Below are 18,910 nucleotides of genomic sequence, written 5' to 3' on the forward strand. Positions count from 1 at the left end.
TGTGTTTCTCTCTCTCTCTCTCTCTCTCTCTCTCTCTCTCTCTCTCTCTCTCTCTTTCTCTCTCTCTCTCTCTCTCTTATAAATAGGATTAAAAATATCTTACCTCATGGGGTCAATGTGAGAATCAAATGAAATATATTTAGAAAGTACTTACTACTTAGCACCTATTAAACACATAATAAATATTAGCTATTTTATTTTTGGATTATAAAATTCCTTCATGCCTCCTCCCTCTTTATTCCCCGAGGATGAGTAAAATGCCAGGCCTATTGGTAATGTTGAATACACATTTGCTGAGAAAATGCTGAATGACTAGCTTGCCCATATTTCCATGTTTCAACTACCCCTGTCTACAGTGCAGGAAGAACTCTAGGCAAATTGTATGAATCTTTATGGTACTAAGCTTCAAGGTCACAAGGTCAGGAGCTCCATGCTCACAGGTAAGGTTAGTAACAGCCCCCTCCGGTGGCTGATACATAGGTGAACTTCTGTTGAGGTCTGTTGTCATGAGACACCCACCAAAGCAAAACTTCAAAGATGAGAAAATTGACTCAAGACGACAGAAAAGAATTGGAGGGACTGAGGATAAGAAAAGGTACACAGACAATTGATGGGGACATACAACAGGATGTTTATGCAACAAGCTTGCCCAAATACTGAAATATTCCTGGTAGTCAGGAGAGCTCTGTGTATGAAGCTGAAGCCACCTTGCCACAGGCTGAGGATGGAGATAAAATGTCTATGCAGGGAACAATTATGTTCTGAGAAGCTCCCTCTGAGGGAAACCACAACAGCTTTTTGTTTAAGTATCCCTAGAAAAAATAAAAACGTTCTCCTGGGATCAATGTGCTCCCCCATATTACATCAGGTATTACTGAGTTCAGTCCTTGTTCCTTCCCTCAGTGAAAACATTTCCAGCCAGGTACATCAAGAGAAATGATAGTAAGCCCATCTTATTCAGATTTATTATATGTGGTTTGCCCTAGTATGGTTGTTATTAACTATTTTTTAATTAAAAGAAATTTCAAATACAGAACTTTTAAGTCCTTGTGCATACACACACACACACACACACACACACACACACACACACACACACACACAGAGCTCAAGTGACAAGGAGAAGCTCTGAGTCATTCTCACATTGTCAGTTGTGTTTAAGTGGTTGTGTGATCCGTGCAGTGTTTCCCTGCCCTTAATTGTGGGAAAGTCTGCCTCTCATAAAATAAAGGAGGCCACAAAAGAAAGGTCAAAGTGAATGTGTTTAATACGTGGTGAAGTAAATATTGTACAGTTATTGAAAGACAATATGTTATTAGCATGTTTCGTTATGAGAAAAAATGAACCAAGCATCTGAGGTGCAGTACTGAGCCTATGCAACCAAAGCTTGGTTAGTTTTTAATAGCCTCCTTGGAATCATATACCTAATGAGATCAAGGGTCTACCATACTGTATCACTCTTTTTTTTGGTTGGTCCTGGGGCTTGTACTCAGAGCCTGGGTGCTATGTCTGAGTTTCTTTTGCTGAAGGCTAGCACTCTACCACTTGAGCCACAGCACCATTTCCAGCTTTTTCTGCAAAGTTTATTGGAGATAAAAGTCTCATGGACTTTTCTTCCCAGGCTGGCTTCCAACTGCAATACTCAGATCTTGGCTTCCTGAGTAGCTAGGATTACAGGAGTGCACACTTGTGTGTCTTGCTTTGTAGCTTTGGCTTCACAAGAGAAGGGAAATATGGACAGTCTCTACCAGGAGAATATTCCACACCTGAGCTTTCCTTCGTTAGGAAACCCAGGCTCTTTGTCCTGAAAGAGATTTTACCCTGTGGTTCCCTATTGTGTTGGTGAGAGGGTTTGTGCCTGCCCCAGAGTTATTATATAAGATGGCCAGCTATGTCTTAAGACCTTCAGTAGGACAGGAGGAGGTGAAGCCTCCCTTAATACTTCAGCCTCTACCCAGGATTGCTGCAGGTCATCATCACAGGGAACCACCAGTGCCCATCTGTGGTTCTCTCCTTACTTTTCATTAGCCACAGATAAACTTTGTCATGTCCACCTAAAGAATACTTTCTCTCTCTTTTTTTTACCAACTATAGGAATGTTTAAAAAAATATGGTAGTCAATATTTTGTTATGACCCATAAGTTATGTAGACTTAATCCCTTGTATACTGTGTGTCTTGCTTTGCATAAGTGTCCTTCAAGACTCCATGGGCTAAGGACTATTTCCAGATTGGCATTATTGAAAGATAGTGAAAGTTTTAAGAGGTGGGGCTTAGCATGAAGTGTTTACGTCATTGGAGGAATGTCCCTGAAGGGATAATGGGATCCTGCCCCATTCTTCCTTCCCTTTTTTTCTTCTTGATTTTCTTCATGATTTATGCAGTTTTGACCCACCCTGATCTCATGATGTACTGCCTCACAACCAGCCTGAAGGCAGTGAATCTAAGGTATTATGAACTGAAATCTCCAAACCTGCTGGGCATTTCGCTTTAAAAGGTAACTTAACACACCATGTGTATTATCTCACATGGAAAAAGAAAGAAAAAGAACTTTTCAAGTGTAAGCAAATCAAGAATCATGAAGTGGGGAATTATTTTGAAATATGGGTCACTATATATATATTTATTTATTTATTTATATTTATATATATGGTCACAATTCTCATAAGAGAAAGACAGAAGGAAATTTGCCCATCGAAGAGGAGAAGCAATGGGAGGATGACCACGGAGAGTGGAACTACCCAGACATAAGGAGGGTTGGGCCATCAGAAGCTGGAAACAGAAGGAAGAAATTCTCCTGTGAAACCTCCAGAAGGAACCAACTGATAAATACCCTAGATTTTAGCCCCACCAAACTCTTTTCAGTCATAGGCTTCCAGAAAGATAAGAGAATTACATTTTGTCATGTGAAGCCATTAAGTCTGTTGTCAATTGTTATAAGGAGTCCTAGGAAATTCACACCCAGGCCTGTGCCCTTCCAGTGTCCAGCAGCCACACTCATGGAGAATACCCACCCATTGAGCACTTCCTTGAATGACGTGCCCAACTCCATGGACACCATGTATTACAAGGAATGCCACTGGCACTGTAGCTTTGGCTTCACAAGAGAAGGGAAGTATGGACAGTCTTTACCATGAGAATCTTCCACACCTGAGATTTCCTGCTTTAGGAAACCCAGTCTCTTTGTCTTGAAAGAGTTTTACCCTGTGGTTCCCTATTGTGTTGTGCCTGCCTCTGAGCTATCGTGTAAGATGGCCAGCTGTGTCTTATGACCCTCAGTAGGGTCTTAATACGGCAGCCTCTACTCAGGAGTGCAGTGCTGCAGGTTACCATCACAGGGAGCATCTCTGATTCCTACACTTCCTAAGACAATAATTCTCTTTTAAGACAACCCATGTGTGCAATTTTGAAGGCATGAGAGTGCTTTGTTTGGTGTGAATATTGCAGGAACACACCACGTTTGTGTTGCTGCTGCTGCTGCTGCTGCTGCTGTTATTTTGAGTTACCAACATTTAAAGAGCCAAATCTCCAGCTTCTTTTGAACACCCAGAAAACACATATCACTAAGCCTAGATTCCTCCAGCCCAGCTGCCTCCCTCAGATCAAACATAAAATCTTCATTTTCCACATCTCTACTATGTCTGAAATATTGCTTGTTCCACTCTGGAACTTTGTGGACCCACTTGAAGGCAGAATTTGGATCTGTTCTCCCTTCTCTCCACCCCTCCCTTGATTCCTCTTCCCTCTCCCTCACTCCTCTGTCTTGTACCAACCCTGGGTTTTGAACTCAGGGCCCAGGCACTGTCCCTAAGCTGATTTGCTCAAGGCTAGTGCTCTACCACTTGATCCATAGCTCCACTTCTGGTATTTTGATGGTTAACTGGAGATAAGCAGCTCATGAACTTTCCTGCTCAGGCTAGCTTTGAACCATGATCCTCAGATCTCAACCCCGTGAATAGCTGAGACACCATGGGCACATGGCTACTGGCCTCTCTCTTTAAACACAACAGATCCCCCCATTATTGTGCAGCAAAGGACCAAGCTTTACCTTCCAAGGGTTTGGAAACATGTAAAAATCTTATCAACTCTGTTGTCTGGGGAAAATAACACAAGCCTCCTATTACATTCATTCAATTCAGAGTCTCCTGTATATAATGAAAAACGAGAGCTGGGGAACATGAGACTTGGCCATGAGGAATTTTCCTGGTCAAATAATTTCAAGAGACAGGAAATACGAACATGAACATATTCGGCAGAATCCAAAAACTAGTGTTGTTTCTTAGCAACATACTTATACAACTATGTCTTGATTTTCTTTTATTTTTAGATTTAGGTATTATCTACTGAATGCCTATTATAAAAAATAAAAATGTAGTAGAAGGGAAGGGATAGTAGGGGAAAACAAAGGAGGAGGTAACAATGCTTGATAGGAAATTACTCATTACCTTGCTTATATAACTGTAACCCCTCTGTATAGTATTTTTACAATAAAAACGTACTTTTTAAAAAAAGAAAAAAATGTAGCTATATTCCCAACCACTGTCTCAACTCACAAGGACTTTCTATTCCTAATTCTCTGAAATAATTACCTTAAAATGAGAGGCTGAATTCATAGTTAGGTTAATAATATTATTAGGATCACATATATATTATTATTCATAGTAAGCCATGCAATATACCACAATATAACATTTTCCCTTGACTAAATAATGTCTTCATTTTCAATTGTTATAGTAGGCTGTATTCAGCCTACTATTTTCCAAAATATCCACATTCTAATTCATGGAAACTTATTACAATAGTAAAATACTTTCTGGAAAAAGAGACTTGTAAGGCACCAGTGACTCACACCTGTAATCCTAGCTACTCAGGAGGCTGAGATCAGAGGATCATGGTTCAGAGGAAGCCCAGGCAGAAAAGTCCCCATGAGACTCTAATCCCAAGAACCTACTCAGAAAAAACTGGAAGTGGCTCTGTGGCTCAAGAGGCTCTATAGGGTTAAGCACAGAGAGGCTCAAGGATAGAGCCCAGGCCCTGAGTTCAAGCCCCAGGACCACCAAGGGCGGGGGGGGGGAGACTTGTACAGCCAAGTTAGTGATGCAGGCTAACCCCAGTATTCAGGAAACTAAGGCAGTAGAATCCAGTTCCAGCTACATAGTGAGGCCCAGACTTGTCTGAGCTACATAGCAGGATTGACACAAAAATAAATAAATACTAAAGGGCTACAAAGGGGAGGTGGGAAATGTTAGAGGTTTTGTTATTGTTTTTCTGCTGCTGCTAAGAGAATACTTTAGAAATTGTGTAACTTACAAATACTGAAGCTATATTGCTCACATTTAGAGAAACTGAATAGTTGAAGATCAAGGTACTAACAGTATCCAGAGACAGCCTGATCCCTACTTCAAAGATGGTGCCTTGAACACTGCTGTTCAAAAGGACCATTGCTGGGTCATTACATGACAGAAAGAATGGCAAAGGGTAGCTGAGTTCCCTTGGACTTTATTAAGCAGACTTGAAATTCTATGTTGTTTTTCTATGGGTACTGTGACAAACAATCACAAGTTGATGACTTAAAACCACATTAATTAATTTTCTCTCATTTCTGGATACCAGAAGTCTGAACTCAGTTTTGCTGGTTCCAAGCAAAGGTATTGGCAAGCCACACCCTCTCCAGATCTTGCAGAGAAAATCTCACCAGCACTATATGTCTAGTCTCTAACCACTCAAACACATCAGCCTTGCTATAGAACTCATTTTCTTCAAGGCTTTCCTCTCAGAGTCCTGACCTGCTTTGCAGGTGTGCTGAAAAGCTGATAACTTAAAGGCCCGCTATCTTCATCATCCGAGAGGTTCTTTTACCTCCTTCCTGTCTTGGATCTCCCATTTTCTATATATCATACTTGGGTTATTCCCCTCACTTACGCTGCTCAGTCCCTGAAGAAAGATCCATTGGAAATAAAGCTTCTGAAACCATGCCTGTCTGAAATGTAATATCTAAGCCACAGACTTGATTTGTATTTCATGTGAGTATAAAATTACAGGGGAACTGTGGAAGGCATGCCTCCTTTTCTTCAGGCTTTTGTGTTTGCTCTTCAAAGTTGAAAGACATTCTAACTCCTTGTATGCAAAGCCTCTCTTCTCCCTAGGGGAGGTTGAGAAATCATCTCTTTGTCCCAGTATTCTGAAATTTCACATCAATGTACATTATAATAGGTTTTGACTGACGTGTTATATTGGACACTTAGGAATTTTCAATCCTGAAACTTTTAACTCCTCGGTTCTAGGAAATTTTCTTGAATTCCTTCTTTGAGAATTTCTTTCCATTTTCTTTATCCTAGAGCACATTTATTAAATGCGGCCTCACTCATTCTGTCTTTCCCACTCCATCTCTCACACATGCTCTTTCTCCCCCCCAACCTCTCTCTCTCTCTCTCTCTCTGTCTACTTTCCAGAACTTTGGAACAACTTCTAATGTTTATATCCTCAAATATTTATTGAACTTTTTAGGCTTTGTACAATAATTTTCACTTCAAATAACTTTCATGATCATCCCCATGTCCCTTCCTTCCATTTGTAGATTTGCACTTGTCATCTCCTATTGCTCAAATATATTTCTACAGACAGACTATCCTACTTCTGTGTACTTTGTCTTTCTGCTGAAGGTTTGGGTTTTATTAGTTGTGGTGGTGGTGGATTTCTATCCTGAACTTCTTCATGTTAGAAGGTCTACTCTAATATATCTTGTATATCTTCATTTATAAAGAGGCACTGAAAATCCCAGTGGGAAATCTGCCCTTGCCAAATACAACAGGGATTATCCTTGTTTCCCTGTAGATTTGTATTATTGTTTTCAATTTTTTCTTGTGTAGGTATTTTCCAAAAAGAACTCTCTCTCTCTCTCTCTCTCTCTCTCTCTCTCTCTCTCTCTATATATATATATATATATATATATATATATATATATATATATTTCCTGCTGGAAGGTCTGACAGCGAGAAGCATGTGTAACCTAATTGAGACCATTTTGGAATGCAACTGGCTAAAGAGATTGGAGCAGAGTTCTCTCTCTTGAGAAACATTGACTTTCATTCAACAACCTCATTTTCACTGAAAGCCCCTGTTCCTAAGCAGAGTCCTATATTCCTAAGCAGAGGTCATTGTTAGTCTTATGCGGATGGGCTCCTGTGATGTTTCCTTTTTTCATTGTTATTTTAAAGGTGATGTACAGAGAGTTACCATTACATAAGTCAGGTAAAGAGTACATTTCTTCTTTTATCAGTGTGCCCCCCCCTTTCCTCACTCCCTGCCAGTTTTTTCTTCCCATCCCCACCCAAGAGTTGTATAGTTAATTTTCAACCTAGTGTCTAGTGAGTATTACTGCTTCCCCATGGTTCCTGTTGCTACATGGGTAAAATTCACCTTACTAAGCCTAACCTCCTGATCTGATTTCTGAGAGTCCCTCCACTATTACATTTCAGCGTCTTTCTTTCCCCCTCTGTCATTTCCTTGACTTTCACTGCAGGTTTCCATTGAAAACTTGCACTGCCTTCTTGTGGCCTTTACCCACACACCTTGTCTCTTTGCTGATCTTGCTTTTGATCATTTTGTCCTATAAATCACAGCATGTGTACAGCTAGATGACACATCATCCCAGTGAATCCCTGAACCTGGGGTGGGATATGCAGGCACATGACTGCAGTCACAGACATCATGACATCACTGTTAGCACTGACCTTCTTCCTTATTTAATTTTCTGAAAAGTGTTTCTTCCTGATACATACTCTACCATGGGTCTTTCCAAAAGACATCTCCTTTGTGAGATATATATAAATATATATATATATATGACATATATATAAGATATAGTTTTATATATATATATATATATATATATTCTGGTCTAGATGTCATGTTTAAGGAGTTTCTTGTATAATGAGTCGCTGAGTACATACCAGGTCCAACTTTACTCACTAGAAATTGGGCAGTGCCTTCCCTTTGTTGCATGCTGATACTGCTCCTTTCCTGGATGCCCTGTTTTCCTGCAAAGATTCTAGAGAATTGTGTCCTGTGTTTGGTTTTGACATAGAATGATCTGAACTTCTCTGGCTCCCTCATTCTGGCCCCAGTCTTATTTCTGGATATCTCTAGCCTGTGCTTCATTGACCCCAATCACTTCAAAAGCATAAGAGGCATTCAAGGGAAGGTGCTTCATTTTTTGGCAAGAAGCTTACAGGGAAATACTATCTAACTTTTGTAAGACTCTTACTTAACTGCAGTCATATTTTTTTAAGTTGTGAAAGTGATACTGGAGCTACAAATTCCATATCAAGACCACCCTCTCACTTGATACAAAACACAAGTCAAACTTTATGAAATGTTATCAGGAGACCTTTGAGTGATTCCACTAAATTAGAGTCAGCTCTTGTTACTACATGATTTATTAAACAAGGGGCTAGGCTTTTTTTTGGTGATATATAAAATCACTTCAGTAAGGCTCTGGGAATTGTTTATCAAGAGGGGGAAAAAACGATGAACCATAAACTTTTTAAGCTTTCAATTAAATTGAAAGATGGAAAGCAGATCAGGAAATAGCAAACCTCACAGAAAATGAGATTCAAACAAAAGGAACTTCTAACCACATATAAGCAGCCCCAAAAAATTACAGTCCCAAAGAATCAACAGCCTAATTAACAAATGGCCAAGTAAACTGAATAGAAATTGAACTTTCAACAACTGAAAAGGAAGAAGCAATCCAAGTAAGAATGAAGGTCATTTCTTGGCTGAAGGCTAAAGATGACAGCACTTTTATTAAGGGTTTTCTGTAACTCTTACACGAAAATGCCCAAGATCCATGTTAAAGGATTTCTCCAAATGGTGATGCTAGAGGGAATGAAACTTTGAATTGGTTCCTAGTGGGAGGTTATCAGGTCATTGTAATACCCAAGCTATTCTTCTTTCTCTCTTCTGTCTCCACCCTAAGATGAGCAACTCTGCCATGCCTTGGCTCTTCCATTCACTGCTGCCTCAACACAGGACCAAAAGCCAGGGCCAACTGAACATGGCCTGACTTTAAAACTGCGAGCCAAAAATGTGGTTTTCCTCCTTGTGCATTTAGTTATCTCAGGAGAAATCAAAGATGGCTAGAATAACAACAAGTTTGAAGTCTGAAGGCAAAGCCTGTTACTATACATTCTAAGAAATACACAAAGAGCTCAGCTTCACAGAAATGAAGAATAGATGCTGCTTTGTCCCCTTGTCCCAGACAGTTTTGGAAAATGTGCACCAGTTTGTCCACTGAAGTGAACAACCTAAGTGAATGCAATTCCAAACCTTCAAGGCTCCCGTCATCTGTATTTTCTTATAGTAGAGTTCACTATCTTATCCTTTAGATTGCAAACAGTTCTTCCTGAGATGAGGCACTAGGCTTTCTTTATGGAAAAGAGTTAATGAATTTAAAAAGTTATAACACAATTTAAAAACTAATCCTGCTTAAGAAAATCCACAAATAAGCTAACCAAAAAAATGCTAACAAACCATTCAAATCATAACTACAGAAATAAAATTAAAATAAAATCATACCTCTTTCAGATGAATAGACTGCAAAAAAATAAATCTGAATAGTTTCATGATTTAAGCAGGATGATCAAGAAGGATCAGGAAGGGGAACAGGAAGGATGAAATTGTCTTCACCTGATCTGGGGAAGGACAACTAGCTCAGGTCTATGAGATACAGTTCAGGGTTCTGGTTAGGACACGTTAGCTTTTGAGGTGACTATTTAGATATCCAAGTAGAAATGTTAAGTAGCCAATTGATAATACAAGTTGGGAGTTTCAGTGAAGGATTCAGACAGGGGACAGATTTATTATATGGATGAGTGGGTGGCTAGGGAATAGAAGCAGCTGGGAGAGACTTTACTAGATTATCTTTCCCTGCCTTTTCATTTTTTTTATCTATGTGCATGTATTATCTGCTCACATGAAAGGAAACTAATAGAATGTTATTCTTTAAATCAAATGGTTGGGCACAACAGATTAAGCACAACTAAAAGAAGAATTAGTAAAATATAATATAAAAAGTTGCCACATCATAATGAAGAATGATAAGAAATACCAAACATAAGCCAGGCATTAGTGGCTCATGCCTGTAATCCTAGCTACCCAGAAGACTGAGATCTGAGGATCATGATTCATTGCCAGCTTAGGCAGGAAAGGCTGTGAGACTCTTATCTCCAGTTAGCCACCTAAAACCTAGAAGTGAAGCTGTGGCTCAAAGTAACAGAGTACTAGCCTTGAGCAAAAAAGCTAAAGAATAGAACCTAGGCATGAGTTCAAGCCTCACAACCAACAGAAAAAAGAAAAAGAAATACCAAACAGGGGTAAGAGATATACGGACATTAAGGGAGAAGTTATGTCTTGCACCTCATTGATTTCCTCAAACATAAGGATGAAAACACTAAACGCCATATTTTCAATTAACATGGGTGGGAAAAAACAATAACTTAGAAATACATGAGGGACAGTTTGTGGTCTGAAAAGTAGAGCTAAGGCATTTCTCCAGTGTGCACTGTAAGAAAAAATGATAAATTAATTTAAAAAAATTTTTAAGTAAGAGTGCTAGCCCTGAGCTGAAGAGCTGAGGGACAGCACCCAGGCCCAGAGTTCAGGCTCCACGACCGGACCCAAAAAAAAAAAAATTTAAATAGATACACATGGAAATAGAAAAAAAGTTGAAGTACTTTATATACCATATAAAACTAGAACAGTGAAATGTGTTGACATTGTTTTAAGAAGTAGGGAGGGAGGATGAGGAAGAGAATGGAGAGGTGAGTATGATGGAGTAAAATATCACCATGAAATCCCCTTGTACAACAAATATATGCTAATTTCAGAACAAAGAAAGATTGTTATACTCTCCAGAAAGGAAAGACACAGATTATAGAGAAGATAAAAATTTTCTTATTATCAATGGCTGAGATTAACGTAGAAAAAAACAAGAAGGTACATCACAAAGGAAGCTCATTTATCACAGCATAGAGTTCTGATACTCACCCATAATCTGAAGCATATAGAACAACAACAAAAGCCAGAAAAAAAAATGTTGGAGAGTGATAGAAGTTAACAAGCCAAAATGAATAACAACAAAAGAATAACTATAAGGAAGCACTGGCCACTGTACTTCAGTAGAATAGGAAAAAATGTCTGAGAGCAAGAGTGATCAACATAACTTAGGTTTCTTGAAAAGGTCTACTCTCTGTGTGTGCTTTCCCAGCAAATACCTAAGTTGTGATGCAAACTGATAACACTTGGCACTCACAGAGGTTTTTCATTCTTGCAGTCTCTATACAGAATCTAAGTAATTAATCCTGACAGCTCTCCTTGCAGAGATGCTGGTTAGAAGCCAGCAAAAGTGTGTGTGTCTACAAGCCTATTATGGGAGCGCTGCATGTATCCATTTCTTTCCACAACAATTTTCTATCATCCATCACTTAAACTCTCTTGGCAGATTTTAGGCAAAGGCCCATCTTCAGCTTGTCCCTCTGTGTTCCTTCCTAGGATTGTGTCTCCCTGAAGAGTTACTTGACTTCAGGTTTTGAATATAACCGAGAGGGCTGGTTCAGTGGTAGAGCGCTTCCCTTGCATGCATGAGGCCATGGGTTTGATTCCTTAGCACCACATAAGCAGAAAAAGCCAGAAGTGGCACTTTGGCTCAAGTGGTAGAGTGCTAGTCTTGAGCTGAAGAGCTGAGGGACAGTGTCCAGGTCCAGAGTTCAGATCCATGACTGACTAATAAATAAATAAATAAATGTAACCTAGGACTCTAGTCTCAAAATGTAGGTTATAAGTTCCATGTTTATAATGAGTTCAATTAGCTCCTTATGGAAGGAGAAACATTCCTTAGTGTTTGTGGACTGATGCTACAAATACCTACTTTTCATGATACTTCCCACAGACTCAGAAAGGTTAAAAAAAAGTCAAATACAGAAAAAAGGCAATTGCAGTAATCTCAAAGAGAGAAAATGACTCAAAAGAATTGAAATGCTACTTTCTCTTTTATACATTCATTTTTTTCTTCATGGAGAAATCTAGACTCAGATGAAATGATCATATTTGTAAACACCTAAACCATTTCTCCATGTTTAGATGGAAGGTAAGTCAAATCTTATATCAGAGCCTATTGATATGAATAAAAGAGAAATATTAAATATTATAAATATTAAAGCTGATTTTTTTGTTTCTTTTGTGTGTTCTTCCCCCTATGGTATATCCCCTATTGTCACTGTACTTTAATTTGGTGCCCTGCATCTTGTATATACATTTGTCTAATTTGGGGAGGGGAAGGGGAATAAGAAAATGCTGAAACAAGGACAAGATGACCCATTGCAACAATGATATCCACAAGACACTATATTGGAAATGAACTTTATAACTTTGGGCAAGGGGGAGGAGTGTGAAAGGTGGGGGAGGGAAGGGATAGTGGGAGAGCAACAAAGGAGGGGGTAAAAATGCTCGGCAAGAAATGTACTCATTACCTTACATAACTGTAACCCTTTGTACAACATCTTTACAATAAATTTTTTAATTTAAAAATTTAAAAATAAAGCTGAATATTGATATAAATACTGATATTAATAAATGTGGGTTGATATTAAGATGCTTTTGATGTGTCCTCATTTACAATGTCCTCTTCTGTATGTGAAATTGAGCTTGGATAGTGTCACCTGTGTCACTTCCAGATTTGGGACCTCCTTTCTCAATAGGCTGCAATGAATCCCCCATCTGTGATTCATGCTATCAATTATTTTTTTGAGAGAGAGAATACTTTTTTTTGTTTATAACAGAAACACACACAAAGACAAAGAAAATTTCAAGTCTCAAAGGACTCAGTGATGGAAAGAAAAGCTGAAATCCATTATCGAACATTTTACACAGACAATTTCAGCCAAAATAAGTTTGGGCAAGTTGGGATTATTTTTGCCACAAATAAAGCTAATTTATTTATTATAACCTATGTATTGCCACAATTAAGCCTAATTCCATATACCTGAGATACAAGCATAAAAAAGAAACTGCAATTATACGTTGAATGACACTATTTTTTTTTACTGAAACTAAAATTAATATGTGTTTACTCTCTACCAGGCACTAGATTCCATTAAAATGATTGCTGAATTCAACATTTTTTTCTATTGCAAAAAGCATATGATTAAAGTATTGATAGCAGATTCACTTAATTCTTGATCCAGAATAAAATATATTTAGTAATCAGAGGTCTTCCAAGTGGAGAAATCCAACGACTACCTAAGCTCTTTAGAATATTCATGCTATCAATTCTTGATCAATTAATTAAGTCTTTGGTAGCTGTTAAGTGAAGTGACCCACCAGCTATCTCTAAGTGCCTTTCTAAAACATCTAAGAATCACACTGATATGAAAAGATGTGCAGGGAGAAACTTCCTTTTCTCAGTTTCTCCTCAGTTTCTTCCTCCTTCTGTAGAAGCCCTACAGAACTACAACAACAATAATCAAATGATTATAATTATGTTTGCATATCATATGAGTGATTTAAAGTCAACCAAATGTGAGGCTGGTAAAACCAAACTAATTTAAGAAGACAATATAACAAACAAAACAAGAAGGGGGGAATTAAATAGGGCATTTTAATTAAACATTTCAGAAAACATGATTTTACAACCTCATCCATTCTATAAATATAGCTTCTTGTTAATAATTTAAACCTTAACAGTTACCAGCTCTGGGCCTTAGGGGAGCAGAATTTAACAATCCATTTACAATGGCTATAAATTCCTCAAGTAAGACAAAGTTAAGTGGTCACCAACCACTCAATATGTAAGTTAATGACCCTCTGAAGTCTCATATAATCTTTAAAACATTACTGTCTTGATATTATGTCATTGCAATATGACTTTGGAACTCTGAAAACCTCACATGGCTCTTCTCTAGGGATAGAATCTACTTAAGGTATATTTTTGAAAGTCTATGTGTTCCATCTGTCTTCTTCCCTAATAGTTCTTGACTTGGGTCATGGGATCTCCTTCCACTCTCACATGCACTTTTAGTGTGATGGAATGTGGGATACCATGGTAAGATGAATCTGAGGAGAACAGATTCCGTCCATTAGAAAACAAAGGTTCCCATACAATTTCCTCCAAAGAACTTGGCAGTGCAGAGGTCTTTAATGGGTATTCACACCCATGAGAGGTTAATATAATAGTATAGAAATCCAGAAGTCATCAGTAAGCCAGATGGTAGGAAAAAGGAGAAGGAATTTACTCTTCAGGTAGAAAGTACCAAGCTAGGGGTCTGGATACTATTCTAATCTGTCATCTAAAACGGAATATGAAACCAGCACATCCCAGTCCTGAAGAATGAAGCTATATTCCAGCTTAGAAGAAGGCTATAACACTATGAGCTGCAATACCAATGGTTTACCCAGGCTACAAGAAACCCATAGCAGCAGAACAATGTCAATGCTCGGGTTGGTAGGCCAAAGCTGAATGGTGTTCAGCTTCCTGGCTTAAATCCCAAATCAAGTAGAAGATTCAGGTAGAAGACATCAGTGTTTATATCTCGAGTAGATTAGACACAACACAGATTGAAACTCACAGAGGTCCCTTCCCCTTATTGAGCCATGAAATGACTAACAAGGAGAATTACTGCCAGACAACTGTGTCCTCCAACACATTGCCATTTCTGACTTGTACGTGCTTTTCCTTCAAACTATGGATCCTTTAAGGAATGTATAATTAAGTCAATATCTGATATTTGTAATAGCTTGCAGGAATCCATTACTCTTTTACATTTTAAGTACATGATTTAGTCATTTGTTAGGAAAGAGATCTTCTATTTCACATTTTTACTTCCCTTATGTTGGAATTTATCTAGTAATTGCAACCACTGTGGGCTACCTGATCTGCATAGCAGACTGCACTGCCGGAAGACACTCAATAACTTGATGGCTACTCCCGGGGCTTGTCTGGGCAACCGCAAATCCTACAAGCTTCACTCCACAGAGCCGTGAATAACCCCCTGAAGAAGTCTGATTCTAGGCTGTCAGGGTTTTTTTTTTAGTGAAGTTTAAGAAAATATTTGCATCAAAACGTGTAGAAAAGATTCAAGTAGCTTTGAGAAAAGTTTAAGAGGATAATTTAGGGAGGGCTCCTGAGATTCCAGAGGGCCGGAGTAGAAAGACAGACATGGATGGCAAGCTAAAGAGTAGTTCTGAAAAATCGAACTCTCTACATGAATAAACTTTAGAAAGACAGTAGTAATTTCTTTTGCTTATGTATTTCTTTCAGGCACAATTAAGAATATCTGCGTATATATTTAAAACATGTCTAAATAAGCTGAAAAAATCTTTCAAATAAAAATGTAAAAAGTTGGGGCTGGGAAGGTGGCTCAGTGGTAGAGCGCTTGCCTTGCATGCATGAGTCCCTGGGTTCAATTCCTCAACACCACATAAGAAAAGAGCTGGAAGTGGCGCTGTGGCTCAAGTGGTAGAGCACTAGCCTTGAGCTGAAGAGCTGAGGGACAGCGCCCAGGCCCAGAGTTCAGGCCTCACGACTGGACCAAAAAAAAAAAGAAAAAAGTTTAAAATTTCAATCATCCACGTACATTAAATTACCATATCATACCCATATATAACACAAGTACTACATATTAAAATTGCTTAATAAAAAATTAAACTGCACATGACAGAAGCAGTGAAGAAAAATTAATTTGAAAAAAATTCTGTATTAGTGCTACACAAACCACAGTAACCCAGAGTTACAGTTTACATTAAATAAACTACAGAAGTAGGCCCCATTTTTTTCAAGTTCTATAATTTGATCCTTTCAGTATTTCTTTCTTACAAATAGAACCTCATTCTCCATGTTCATTCCAACAAAACTCTCCAACTGAGACCCAGACATGCTTGGCAGAAAATGTCAATTGTCACTGGCATCTGTGTTTCTCCTCTTATTCCATAGCACATGTCCAGATCACAAATCCCAGCCCTTTGAAATAACGTGAACTTATGTGTTCAGAGCAATGGAAAACTGGTAAGACTGATGTATACCACCTCTAGAAATCTAGACCTAATCTCCAAAGGCACTGACTGGTACAGTTCTCAAACGGTTCTCTCCTCACCCTCTCCTCTTCTCTCTCTCTCTCTCTCCTCCCTCCCCCTTCCTCTCTCTTCATTTCTCTCTAGTCCTTCCTCACATTTCCTCCCCTTTCCCCCCTCTCTCTCAATATCAATTCATCAGGCACACACACATGCACAACACACACACACACACACACACACACACACACACAGCCTAGATCCTTGTCTAAGTGAAAGAGAATTCTCATCCCTACTGTTGACCCCGTGGACCATTAACTTTGCTATAAACTTTAATTGTATTACATCATTGAAATGATTTCTTGTGTTGTTGTCATCTTTTTGTTACAGCAGGTATCCTGATGAGCACATTCACAACTCTCATGCTTTTCACCTGTTGTTTCCATATATTTAGATCTATAGTCAAATGTCATATCTTCAGAAGATGCCCTCTTCCTCTATATCCTGTCCCTTCACCTGTTTTATTCTTCTTCATAGCAGTGTCTCACCATGATATCATTGGTTTACTTGCCACCTCTAACCTCCTCCAGAAGAACATTAAACTCTCTTTTTTTCATTTGGTAGACTCCGGCCCCAGGCCTGAAGGAATGCCTACTACAAAGCAAAGACTCCAAAAAGCATGTGTGTTGAATGGATTAATTCACTGTAGGAGAGAAGGAGAGCAAGTTACATAATTGTGCCCATGCTTGTTAGACAAGAAACCAAGTTATAAATGGACAGGGTGGCATACTAAATCCTAAGCACTGGCAAAAATCAGATTGGCCCCAGTTTCTGGAATCTGTTTGCTTGCTTGTTTATTCCATTGTACCTCTTTCTGGATGAATTTGGTGATGTTCCAAGCTCCAGAGACATTGAAGAGCTTAAGCAAGTAAGCACTTTTAATACATTCAAATCTCAGTGTGCAAAAATAGCCACAGCTTCTTACATCATTTCATTTATTTTAGAAGATGCCCACCTATACTCTCCTGTTATAAGAAACCTGCAAAACATAGCCCCCACACTGGGAATGCTCTCAGCTTCCACATCAATATATCAGTTGAACCAAGGGCCCCTCAAGTCATGGGATGCCTACAGTGAATTTCTTTATTTCCTTCCTTCCACCCCAAATGTATCCAGTCCTCATAGTGTCCATAAATTACCTTTTAGAAACTAAGAAAAAAATCTTTAAATGAGCAGACCAAAGTTCTAACCCTCTCAGAATTTCTACATGTTGAGCTTAAATGGTAATCCTCTTTTACTTGGTCTCTGTCTTAGTGTTTTCTTTAAATTTCTGAAATTGGTAAATATCCATGTTTGTGATCCTGCTTTGGTTGCTTCTGACTAAAAAACCCAGAAATCAGAACTGGATGGTTCCCTCTAGCTTGACTTCCAAGATAGTGTTGCATATACTAGATTAGCATCCCCCCAAACACTAGTTCTATGAAGTAGAGTGCTATAAGCAGATTTATGCTCAGACAGGTTAGTGAAACCATGTATACTCAAAGCTCTGGGGCTCAAAATGCTTGTGAAGCATTTTGTTGTAAGTCAGAAGTTCCCAAAATCATTTGATTAAAAATATTTCTTATTCTTTCTTAATGCCTATTGACATCCCGAAGAGTTAGTATTCCTTGAAAGACATTTTTAATATGGCTCTAGGTCATTATAATATAAACATGATAATCCCAGTCCCACACACTGCCACAACCACCACCAAAGGAGAAGAAGGAGATCTATTTATAATTTAAAATATTTACCCTCGCTGTCCAGCATAGTGTTTATATCTCTGGGATAACTACAGCTCTCTTCTGCTTTAAGTTCCAGAACTGTCCTTGAAGGCTCTGCCTTCCTCTGACCTTCCCCCTAGCCTTCATTCATTCTTTGGCCAGCTCCAGCAGTACCTGTCTCTTAAGAGTCATGTAATGGCTCTGACCTAAATCAACCTTGTTATCTGAATTCTTTAATTCTTTCCATGCGTCTACCTCTCCCAGGCATTCTGCCCTAGGTTCTAACTGTTCCCTGCCATTGAAACAATTGCCTTGTGAACTACCATTAATTTGATGATGGAAGGAGAGAGGATGGCCAAGAGGGTAGGCAAGCAATCACTTGTGGCTCTTGAATCAATCCCAATTACCTCTGCTAATGACACAGGTAAATGGTGATCCAGTCCCAGCTGGGGTCCCTTAAAGTTTTAAGGGCCATCATGGAATCTAACTGACCTGCAGAGCCTCACCACTCAACCATCTAGTCCAACTGATCTCAGAGGAACTGGCAAATATACCAGGAAAAAATGCCAACTGACCTATCCTCACAGAAGTTTCTGGAGACTTCTAGAGATAGACTGGGCCAGTGTGGAATTAGAAAATATAACCAGGAGCTTGCTCTGCACTTGGAAGAGGTGCTAGTTACCTGCACCATGCCCCATACACTCTAGGAGACATCAAATTGGACAATATGAACACAAGCATCCAAATTTTAGAATGTAGAAATAATGTATCTATAACAGCATGAGAGAAAACAGCCACAAGCCTGTGGAACGAATGCATCTTATTTTGCTGCAATTTTCAATCATTTTTGAGAGGTGATGTTTATTCTCAATGATGAGGGTTTAAGACTTTGCTGTTGGAAGTGGCGCTGTAGCTCAAGTGGTAGAGCGCTCGCCTTGAGCTGAAGAGCTGAGGGACAGCACCCAGGCCCAGAGTTCAAGCCCCATGACTGACAAATTATATTGACAAAATATATATATATATCTATATATATATAAAATACACATTAAATTTTACAGGCTTTGTAAAAGGAAAAAACAATGGA

The sequence above is a fragment of the Dipodomys ordii genome, unplaced genomic scaffold, assembly GCF_000151885.1.
Source record: "Dipodomys ordii isolate 6190 unplaced genomic scaffold, Dord_2.0 Scaffold26, whole genome shotgun sequence".
In the NCBI taxonomy this organism is placed as follows: Eukaryota; Metazoa; Chordata; class Mammalia; order Rodentia; family Heteromyidae; genus Dipodomys; species Dipodomys ordii.